General features: G+C 41.5%; 1 protein-coding gene across 4 annotated transcripts in view; it reads right to left on the minus strand.

Annotated features, from left to right (window-relative positions):
* CDK6 (cyclin dependent kinase 6) overlaps positions 1-12485 on the minus strand; it is a 110160-nt gene that overhangs the window by 38964 nt on the left and 58711 nt on the right. The gene's annotated exons all lie outside the window — the stretch shown is intronic.

Here is a 12485-nt window from a genome sequence, read left to right on the forward strand (position 1 = left end):
GACATGTTGAAGGGATAAATGAGGGGAGTTCAAGGATATTTACACAAGTGATCAAATTGGTTAAAAGCCCTTTCAGCACTTTGATCTTACAACATCTGTTTTAGGAACAATTCAATAAATTAAGGGCAAAAGAAAGCTGAGACTGTTGAACTTTTGACATAAATGACCATCTAAACTGGTGTTGCAACAGCAGGATGGTGTAACTATAATCCCATTCGCTTTCTGAGCTTGGAAGGTGTTAAATTAGTGATTGTTTAGGATGATTCAAATGACTCTTTCATGCATGAGGCTCCTTGGTAAACTTGTGTTAACTCTCTGAACAGGCACACTGCCACTGATCCACAGCATTCAGCTTTTGTCAAATGACTGAAGTGGTGTTACACATTGGAGCGGTGTCTGTGCCCACAACTGGTTCACACTAGGGATGGGAGAGAAATTCAGCCCAGTTCACTTTTAAATGCACACCTACCTAATTCGCCCCCGCTTAAACAAAATGCAAACCAAAAGGCAGCCATTCCAAAATTCACACTTCTCCAAATTTTGCAGTGCACTTCTCCAGCTTAGCAATGTGTGCAAAACCCCACATACTAGTGTAAATTGTACATAAAAATGCATATATTCATGAAATACAAAACACAAAAATACATTCTACTGTATTAGCAAAATTGCATAAAAATGTGTATTAGGGGGAAAAAACACTGAAATGCTGAAGTTCCAAGAGGAATTGTACTTAAAAGAAATCACAAACTGATGTGGAAATCTGAAGAATTGAACTTCAGGCTGGAAAAACAAGAAACTGGGAGGAATCAAAACTGACAGATTTGCTTATCCCCTTATGGTTTGCTTATTCCCTTTATTGTTTTCAGGGAAGAAGCAGAAAAAATGATGTCCCTTTCTTTACGAATGGGACAATGTAAATGAATGTTATACAGTACTAGTTGATGTATCACAAACTTTTGTGACAGTCATGCTGCACCCCTTTTCTTTGAGAGGAAGGCCACACAGTAAGCAGATACACTTTGACTACTTTCTTCTTGTTAGCATATACAGTCGTACCTTGGTTGTCGAACGCCTTGGCACTCATACGTTCTGGCTCCTGAACGATCGAAACCCGGAAGTGAGTGTTCCCGTTTTCAAACGTTCTTTGGAAAGCCGAACGTTCGATGCGGCTTCCGCTATTGTTTCTGGTGCGCCTGCACAATCGGGAGCCCATTGGAAAAAGTTGAATGGACTTCCAGAACGCATTCTGTTCTAAAACCAAAGTATCACTGTATGTATTTTCGAATGTGTTTCTTTTTAAAGAAAAGGGGTGAAGGTGCAGCTGTGATTTCTGTTTCCACAATCTTCCCATGTTATTGTCACAACACTCATGTGAGCTACAATCAAGTCCCAGTTATATAGTATTCCATCTATGCAAACAGATTCCATGGGAGGGGTGTGTGTGTCATGCTGCAGAGAGCAGCCATGATAATGTTCACAGTACTGATGAAGAAAAACACTCAAAAGCAAGGTTGGGGGCCCTCAAGTCCACAAGCTGTGTGTAGCTCTCTAGCAGACTAGGTAGATTCCTGAGAGCTAAATAGGCTCTACCTAGGCACCTCCCGTCTACCGCCTCAGGCCATATTCCCAGAATGCACCACTCACTGGTCCTGTTTCACACCCTCAGTTCTGGCTGGATGGAATGCATCCTTGAACTGTGATAATTTTAAAAGAGTTCACAAAACGGGATGTGAACAGAGAAGTTGTGTAGTTTTTCACCAGTGATGTCATGGGCACCAGCCTTAAGGTGCCAAAGACATTTGCACACCTTCATTCCACACAGCAATTCCTGTTGCCAGCATGAATTTTTGTGGGGGTGGGGGGCAGCATTTCCCAGAAACCAGTGCTGTAATTTGAATGTCAGGATATGTAATTTCCTTTCTTTTAGAAGCATTACCTCAAAAGAGATAAAACCTTGGAAAGGCCTTGCACTGCAAGCTTGCTCTTCTTTGTATTTTATATATTTAAATACATGTTATAAGGTAGGTGGGTAATGGATTAGAGAAGTGGGGAGGCAAAAATTATTAATTTGGAAATTGCACACATTTTTTACAGGGAAAAAAATGCATTTCAATTATCAGATCTGCAGTGTTTCAGTATAATTTTTCAGTGTGGAGGGGTCTCTCAGGGTGTGTAATCTGTATGTTAAGAATGGTAAAATGTTTCCGCTTGCCTTCAAGGAACTTGCATGCAAAGAATAACCACAGGATATTTTTCTCACTTAAAAAAAACAACAACCCCAAACAACTCAGAGTGATGAAGTGAATCTGCAGTGACTGATTCATGAAGACCATTTCCCTCTGCCTCATCCCTTTTTCACCAGAGAAACCAAATAAATATTTGTGGACATTCCATTCACAGAAACAGATAAGCAGAAATGGAAATTATTCTGAAGGCAGGATATGGTGAGCTCAACACCAGAGCAGAACTTCCTCTTCTGCATTGGTTTTATTTCTATTTTTCACTTACAAAAGTGTTTGCTTAGGTAAGCCAGAAAAGAGGGATGTTTCATCTCTAAAAGAAAACAATAGCATTGCATCATTATGGGTATGTAGAAGTGCCCCTGAGTGCTAGGGCACGCTAAAGGAAGGACAAACCAGGTACCCTCCTAAGAATAAGATCTGTTTTTAAATAGTAATACAGTTGTACCTTGGATCTTGAACTCCTTGGCTCCCGAACAAATCGGCTCCCCAACGATCGAAACCCAGAAGTGAGTGTTCTGGTTTTCAAACAATTTTTGGAAGCCGAACGTCCGATGGGGCTTCTGTGGCTTCCAATTGGCTGCAGGATCTTCCTGCAGCCATCAAAAGCTGTGCTTTGGTTTTCAAACGTTTTGGAAGTGGAACGGACTTCCGGAACAGATTTCGTTCGACTTTCAAGGGACCACTGTACAGATTTAACTATACAGGTAAGGCAGAGCCAAAGAGCAAGGTTGACAATAGCACAATCCTATACCTAGATGCTCAATGGAGCTTATTCCCTAAGTAGGAGTGTTTAGTATAGCAGCCTAAAGGTGCAATCTAGTTCTGCTGGAGTCAGTAGAAACTCTCTTATTAGCTTCTTAGGATCTCAGCGACAATCAAAATGGTTAATCAATTTTTTTCTGTGCCTTCTCTCTGTGGTACGAGTTTGCATTATAACATAAACCCAAAGCTTTAGGCTTTAACATTACCCAAAACAGAGTGTTGACGTACCTGGTTAGCATGTTTAATTCATCACATGATTCCATTTAACTTCATGGTTAGATTAGAGAGAGAATAATGCAAAAGTGTGACACCAGGCATTTGGCACTGAAAAGAGTATTTGGGGAATACCTCCATGTAATGGACAGCAATTTCATATATCACAAACATAAAAAATAAAAGCAAACCAAAAGGATTTCCACATACAGTTATCCAGTTGTTCCACAACTGCTAATCAACAACTGATCTACCAAATCATGATCATGGTGCTGATAACACCAAGGTCTGATCCTGTATGGGACAGCTGCATATTCCTGCCCTGCAGAGGTTTGGACTAGATGATTCTAAGTGTCCCTTCCAACTCTGCAATTCTATAATTCTTTATGATTCCTCTATGATGCAATTATCTTGCTGGTTTTTTTAACAAATGAAAGGGCTCTATACAAAGAATAAGACCAAAACAAAGAACAGAGGCGTGGATTTTTTCTTGGTTTACACTTCTTCATTCACTGATGTGTTTGTTAATGCTGTACCTGCTTTCATGTTATGAGAAGATAGCCAGCACTGTAAGACTTTGTACGCTCAAAAGGAACGTTTTGTGTCTTGTCAACTGCTCTTGACCTTTAGGGAGGATAGTGCATTCATGCAGTTAGTCTATATGGTTCGGGGCTCTTTGAAGAATGAATTCATTCATAAAGATAGCCTTGTACATAAACTAGACTCTAGTCCAATGCTGTGCCTGCAGGGAACCTGTGGCTCTTCAGATGTTGCAGGATTAAAGGTCTCATCAGCCTAGTCAGTATGCCCAATGGTCAATGATAACAGCGGGTGGGGGCATATCAGCATCAATAGACACCTGGCATCTTGCTAATCTCAAGTTCAATTATACTTCTACTTGAGAAAAGATAATTTGCAAGGGTTTGTAAGACAGCAATTCTAAACATATTTACTAGGGGGAAAGTATCATTAAACTCAGCAGTATTTATCTGAACAACCATGTTCAGATTTTCACTAATAAGACTAAAATTACTATACTTGACAGTTTGCTTTTCTCACCTCTCTGGGATATGGAAAACCTTTATATTTCCTTAACTGTTCCTTGCACCATCTTCACCACAGCAACTAAGTTCTAGGACTTTTTAACAAAACTAAAATAATTGTTTCTGTACTTGGTAACTTTCACTCCAAACAATGTTATTAGAAAGGAAACCATGTTTTCTAATTATTAGTTTGTGAAGGCAATCCCACCACTGACACTACTGTACTTTTGATTCTATGGGGCATAAATTACTTTTAAGGTTCAGTGTGTGAGAATTATTTTTTCAACTGTATTTTCTTATTGTCTTGCACAGCACTTCCAATTTAATAAGCACAGTTTTATGTGTTGCATTAGAACATCTGAATCTTGAAAAGGAAAGAAAAATTGAACAGCTATGAGAGTTAAATATAAGAACTATTTGTTTCCTTTGATGGTTTAACCAAAACACTAATCAGAACTTTATGCTACATTTCTAGGAAGAACCACATCCCTAGAATGTTGGTGCTGTTCTAAAGTATTTCTAGGTATCTCAATGCACATGAACAGGTGTATATATAAACACTAGCGGAAGGCACTTCATCTCAATATAGTGATTTTTTTTCATCAAGTCTCATGCATTACGCACGTGTATACAATTGTTACTAGACAGAACTGCAGTTTAAATTTTCTAACCAAGCCCTGATTACATAAGTAAGACTACCAGTATATTTCAAAGCTTGTATTGCACTTATTTCTAGAAAATCTAACCATTTTTAATAGGAATGGATTTTTTAAAATATACGTATAAAAATTAGAAAGCCCATTAAACAACTATATATAGTTCATTCACGTTTCTTTCTTTTCTGTGGTGCGGAATTGCCATGATAACTCTTCCTAACAGAGAGGTTACTTCTTGAGGTCTTCATGAGAAAAGGCACCCTATGGGAAATTTGAGGGGAGAAGCATGCATTCAAATAGCTTTCACAGTTTACTCTGCATGAGGCAAGTATATTTACCTTGGCATTCCTTGCAATCAGTGGTATGCAGTGCAATGGATAGTATTAGGTTAGTAATACGGACTTCATCTAGATGATGAACTGGTGCAGGTCACAATATAGTGAAGTTAGGGTGGCCAGATGCAAAACAGGAGATGGCATTCCCTATTTTACACAAGTAGCCAAGGGGCAGGTGTCCTGCTCTATTTTTGCATCTGGCCACCCTAAAGCCCACATAGCACTGGTCACCAAAGATTTTTCTTGCTAGAACCAAGAGCGAGCAAGCAGAGAGGATCAAGTACACTGGTTGGCCAAAGCACAACTAGGCCTCACTTCCTCATGTTTATTCTTGACCACACAAGCTTCATTTGTGAGGGATGCCATCTCTGTTGCCTTTTCAGCACATACTGAAGACAGGCCTTTTAAATAGACATGTTCTGTATTGAAATTGTTGTTAGATGTTTGATCGCTTGTGTGTTTGATGCCATGTGTTCCTTTGGAAGGAAAGGCAGGATATAAATCTAATCAAATTTAATCACCATCTTCTGCATCTTCAGCTAGAATTTCCTTTTTCTTTTCTTTTTTAAAAAAACCCATACTCTTGTGCTTTAACAGTAGTCTGATCTACAGACATTGGTAGCTGATAATGCATTCTATCTAAAGCCACAGAAGCAGGCCAACACATTTATTTCTGGTCCGCTGTCAAGCCTATTTGAAGCTGTAACACCCACAGCCAACTGTTAGATACCACATACTAATTCCAAGCATGCCTTAGAGACCTTATTGGTTGCTCTTCTAAGTATTTTAGAAAGTGGTTTGTCTGTCTGTCCATCCAGATGCTTCTTGAGATATTATCAGCATATGTGGCATGACAGTTCCCAAGATGGAGGAGTTGGTTTTCGCCTATGTTTGAATACGGTATAACACCATTTTGAATCAAGATGATAGACCTAAAAGTTCCAAACTGAACCAACAGTCTCCAAATTTAGCAGAATGGTTCCCAAGATTGAGAAGCACAACTGAGGAGTCATGCACAGCCATATAAACTATTAAACCACACTATTACCATTTACAAACAAACAAACAAGTTTTAAAATTAGCAGATCAACAAAGACAATGAACAAATTATGAGGGAAAATTAAAAATTTAAAAACCCACAAGCTTCACTTCCTGACTCCCCAAATTTTAGTCAAATCATAGCTTCCCTCTAATCTTTTAAAAACAGTAACAGACAAAAATTGGATTAAATTAGTTTTCATTTGGCATTGATGTGCTAGAAATTTGGAAAATGAATAAAAATTAATTGGCAAAAAAGTAGAAACAGTAACAGGGGCCGTTACAAAAAGTAAGGGGCCAGGCCACATCTGGCCTTCCTTCTAATTAAAATCCTGAAGAAGTTTCCCATCACAGCTTCTGATATATCTAAAATTCAAGTTGCAACCATTGTACTTGAAATTAAAACCTGTTTAGCTACGTCCGGAACAGGCTTGTTTATTATGCTTTTCAGAAAAGCACCTTCTCTTCACATGCTGAAGGGTCAATGACAAAAAGGCAATGCCAAAGAATGTTCAAGGTAATAAGCGCTTTCATGTTTCTAGTTCTCATGTCCGAGAGCATAACATCCAGCTAAAGGGCAGCAAGATAAGAATGATATTGCTAGTTACTAACAAACACCAGATAAAAAGGGCTCTTATGGCTACTGATAAAGTGACAGCATTCTACACATTCCTCCAAGTTGAGGAAGTTTTCGAGAAAGGCAGCTATGTTACATGCGAAGCACCACGAAACAAGCCTATCTCTGTGCTTTCAAATTCCAGCCTAGCGATGGCACATTTCTCTCCCTTTCCCCCACAACCCCATCTCTTCCTCTGGAACAGAAGTGTTCTCTGGACATGCAGAAATAACTCTGGTGTGTTGCAGTTTCCACTAAAACCTGTAACCATGTATGCTGGCAGGACAGAGGAGTTCTTTAGAGCGCCCTGGCTGCGAGCCAATGTTTACAATCCCCTGGGTGGGAAATGCAGGGTCAAAGGCTCTCGATGGCAGGCTCCACAAGCCTTTGCTGTTGCCGCCAATGACCTTCTGCCTCTGTTTTCAAAGTAGCTCCCTTGTTAACCCTTTGGAGACTGTGGGCACAAGAGCTTTAGGAAGGAAATGCCTTCCCGTGGAAGCACAGTTGCCCCCTTCCGGGCATAAACGTGTCAGGCTGTGGCAGCCGTGGAATGCTGGGATAACAGCAGACTCCCAGCAGACTATCAGGGTCACAGGAGAGAGCTCCCTTTCTCTCCTCCCAAAAGGTCACTCCAGCCAGAGGTAGACGGGCAACACACTCCCTCTTTCCCCCCTCTGTTTGCCACAAAGCGTGAAGGTTCTCCCAAGAGCAAACAATGGACTTTAGATTACAGGGTTGTGAAACAGCATATTGAGTCTGCAGGAGAGAAGGAAGCATCCAATTTAGGAAGAAATGCTTTCTTCCTGCCTAGCCAATGAGCACTGCTGGAACTGGTGGTGGTGATTCCTCCTCCTGGCATATTCTCACTAAAGGAATTGGTCTTGAAATTAAAGACAGACTGAAGCAAAAAGGGAGGATTCAACACAGAGAGGAGTTAGGTGCACCTCACAGATTTCAGTTTCTCCTTTTTTGGATAAGCAAAGCAGAGCAAACAAGTCACCCTTCTATTCCCAGTTTGCCTTACACATCTGCTGATTGCTTTCCTCAAACGTTTACGAAATTTTACTTGCTAACCAAACTTGCTGCATGTTCTGCAGCCTTTCCCAACTACAAAACTTGATGGGCACATTAATTTATAAAGCAATCTAACTTCTACAGCCTCCATGCTGTGGCTTCCTCCCACACCTGCTCAGCCCCTACAATCTCCCTGCATGTACGGCTGCAATTGTTGCCAATGTTTGGCTGCAGTGAGTTTCCCCATCATTTAAACTTCCAAGCTAGCTACAGCTTCACCTGTTAGAGGCCTGCCTGTCATGCTGCTCTTAAAGATATTTGAAGCCCTGCAAGGAAAACACTGGCAGTCTTTACCCCTGCTTGGCTCTTCCCCCTTCCCAACTTCTACCGCACACTTTCCCAATGATGTTTCATCATTCAAGGTTAGCATAGGAGTATGAAAGGAAGAAATGAAATGAAAGGCAGTCAGGCTTAGCAGGCAAGCACTTGCAAATACAGCCGCTCCTTGCAGCAATCTAGATGGGACAGGACCAACACCTTGTGATACTTGTTTGTGATTTCAACCACCCAAGTAAGTAACATCTCATAATCACGAAGCCTACTTTTCCAAAATGTTTTGCCCATTACCTTTCCTTGGTGACAGCCAGAGTTTTGTTATGGAGGTTGCTGGCTAAATGCTCAGGTGGCTGATGGTTCTTCAGTGGGAGCTGATATGGAAAGAGAGCCGGTGAGGTGTAGAGGTCACAGTGTGGACTAGGATCTGAGAGACCAGAGTTCAAATCCCCGCTCAACCATGAAGTTCATTGGGTAGTCCCGGGCCTGTCACAGTCTCTCAGACTAACCTACCCAAAGAGTCACTGTGAGGATAAAATGGAGGGATGGAGGAGAACCATACATTCCATCTTAAGCTCCATGGAGGAAATGTGAGCTATTAATATAATAATAAACAAAATAACCAGAAATGACTCAGGAGCATCGGAAGCGTTTCACAGACCGGACAATGAGCTGACCTCATCTTTGCATATTATGTTCCTGTTTTCTCTTCCTTCTCCCTGCTTTATTTTGTACAAGCCTTTTGGACTGTAAGTAATTCTATCTTTTTTTCTTTTCTTTTTTCTAAATTTTATGTACACTGCAATGTTAAGCGTTTTAACATTTCACAATTATGGTTTAGGAAAATACCCACAATCCTGAGAGAGAAAATCAGTAGATCTGGCAGCTCTGATTTGGGCAAACTATCATCTAAGGTGTCTGAACTGGGTGCCATAGACCAGAGAAGGCTGGCAGAGCAATCCTATGCAGTAGGCCCCTCTCAATATAGAAAGACTTAAAAAAAGGTAAAGTACCGCTGACAGTTAAGTCCAGTTGCAAACGACTCTGGGGTTGCAGCGCTCATCTCACTTTACTGGCCGAGGGAGCTGACATTTGTCCGCAGACAGTTTTTCTGGGTCATGTGGCCAGCATGACTAAGCCGCTTCTGGTGAAACCAGAGCAGCGCACGGAAACACCGTTTACCTTCCTGCCGGAGCGGTACCTGTTTATCTACTTACTTGTGAGCAAACTTGCATAGATTTTCACTGCCACTATGATGGAAACAGGAAACTACAGGCACTCAAGGAATGTAGGAACGTAAGAAGCTGTCGTTTATATGGAGTCAAACCATTAGATCCATCCCTGCTCAGTATTGTCTACGCAGACAGGCAGCTACTCTCCAGGGTTTCAGACAGGAATCTCTCCCACTTCTACCTGGTAGATGCTGTAACCTAGGACTTTCTAAATGCAAGGCAGATGCTCCACCAGTAAGCTACGAACATTCCCCAACAGTAGTTCTTAAAAGGCAGCCCCCTACGCAGCACGGCAAGCAGAATGAAAAGGAGGGGGCTCTCAAAAAGCAGTATGTGTTACAGTATGGGAGTCTCCCATTCAAAGGGTGGAGTTTACAACAATTATACAGGGATGCTGAAGCTCCTTGGCAATGCCTAAAGCAGCTCCTTGGATCCTAGCCTGACTTCTGAGGGCCGTATACTCCTGGAGGCTACTAAAGTTGGCAACTTTAACATGCAGTCCGAGGTGTAGGTCAGTGACGTCTTTACGCCTACACATTTTATATGGTACCCTTAAGACTCTTAACCTTTGCTTTCTGCTCTTTCAATTTCTCTGGGGTTTTTTTTTTTTTGCAGTTTAACAGCGTATTTCGAATTAGTTGTTGTGGTTTCCTTCAGCGTCTTCCCCACAACAACAGCAAATCATTTTGGCTCCCCATTTTTCTTGCTATGATTACTGCCAGGGGTGGTGGTGATAGGGCTATTGTGAATAATCACTCAGCATACTGTAAAACTTCCCTGTTTAACAAAGAGTCAATTGCTTAATGGTTAGGAATAAAGAACAGAACAGAAAAGGTTATATCAGTTTCTTCACTTCCTATTTTTATCCCAAGCAACTATGTTAAGTCACTGGTCTTTTCATTACATCAGCTAGCTCTAAATTCTTTCACTTCATTGATGGGTTTTAAAAAGGCAGCATTCATTGCATCTGTGTGTCCCCTAAAGGCAGCTGTTGCTGTGAAGTCTTGCATTTTTTGCATCTGCCCCCAACCCTTAATATTATACAAATAGCAAAACACCCCGAGCAGCTCCAGGTGTCCCTTTACCAAATTTTTCATGTGCCACAGACGATCTTTTATCGATTGCAACAAAATCTATCTATCTCTATATATACATGCAGCTAACAACTGATGTGCTCCATACACAGCATATAGTTAACACTGCACAACTGAAGCCAAAATATACACAGCTAAAAGGAATGTTACAGGGGGCCTCTCTCTTACTGAACAAAGCAGTCTCAGTTTGGCTCTTTTTCTCTAGCACTACCACATCCGCACATCGTTAGCTGGAAAATTCCAGATATATGCTGTAATTTTTTGTGCCCCCCCCTGCTCTTCAATGTCCAGATGCCATTACCCCACCCCTCCCCTCCTTCCTTATCTATCCCTGCTAGTTTGGTTCTTTGCCAGCTGTGGTCAACAATTAATACAACCAAAGTTTTTTTGGGGGTGGGTGGGGGGTGTAGAGAGGTGGAAATAGAGAACACCCCTTGGCAACTGGCACGGCCTCACAGGAAATACCAAATAAAAACTTTTATTATGTATTGTTTAACCATTTTGTTTGCCTGTAGGCCACCCTGCTATTGGTGCAATTTAGCAAAGCATGCTCCGTCTGGATGAGCTGCGCGCAGACTCTTTGTTTCCAGAATCTGTCACGCACAATCATTGCTTCAGCATGTGGCCTACTAAAGAAAGCGGAGAAGCAGCATGGCAGGCCTCCAGCCCCCCGAGTTCCTTTTCATTAGCCAACTAGTGACCAAATGTTAAAACGGATGAGTAACCTTTTAATATTCATGTAATTAATTTACTTTCCTCCCTTTAATTATGGAAGTCTTGACATGAAAAGCCATGGGGGGAAAGCACCAGCAGCAGAGGACCAGAGGGGAGGGGACTGAGGGAGCTCTCTCTGCACCCCTCCCCACCCTGCACCTCTCCATCCGCTTGCTCTTTGGGATACGGAATGGACCACAGATTGCCATTATGCATGGTTGCAAGCAGAGCTAAACAGGAGGGGAAATTCCAGGGCTTATAAATATGTCTGTAACATTCTCTTGAATGTATTAATTAGTCTGGTATTTTAAATAGATTTCCCACCCCTCCCCCCATGTTTCCCCTCCCCCTCGCTCCAGATATAATAGCAATGGGAGATTAAAAACGCTTTTCATCAACATGCAATTACAACATATACTTCCTCTTCTTAATCAGCCGGCTAATCTACTGACGCATACAGCCATTCCCTCTCCCCCAGGATCCAACAACAAACCAGGCTCATTCGCTTCACTTGCTACTAAGCTATGACTGATGTGTAAAACCAGTTAGTATGACAATCCCACGCCGTTTTCTGGACATTTGAGCAATTGCCGTAGTTTCCAAATCCCCCACTGTTAAGGCCATGCAATATGGGCATAGCGCTAGTAGTACTGCTACAGAATATACGTATAAAGTTTGTTCTTGGCTTACTGAATGTGGCTAGTTTGAAGGAAACAAATCACAAGCCTAGGTTTAGGCAACATGACAAGCCAGACCAGTACACATTTCCCAGTAGCAGAAGGAGCAGTGGTGGTCCAATATTTCAGTAACATCCACCACCAGCCCGCTGCTTGCTCACATTAAACCATGGTTTATTTTAACTATGCTTTAATGTGACATGCAAACCAGGTCAGAGTAACTAGTATTATTTTATTAGTCCTATTTTGTTTTTGTCTCTCCCTGGCCTACCTGGAGATGCCAGGGATTGAACCTGAAACCTTTTGCATGCAAGGCAAACACTCTACCACTGAGCTACAGCCCTTCCCACTGTCTGTGCCATCTTATGTAGTTCATATATTTCAGATACATCAAAAGCACCAGAATTGTTCATGAAATGAACAGAAATTTGAAATCTAAATCACAGAGCTAAAAGAAGACCCCATATTTCACACATGCACGGAAAGGGGATGGGAACGCAGCAACATCAATGTAA

Source organism: Podarcis gaigeae (assembly GCF_964106915.1).
Source record: "Podarcis gaigeae genome assembly, chromosome: 12".
In the NCBI taxonomy this organism is placed as follows: Eukaryota; Metazoa; Chordata; class Lepidosauria; order Squamata; family Lacertidae; genus Podarcis; species Podarcis gaigeae.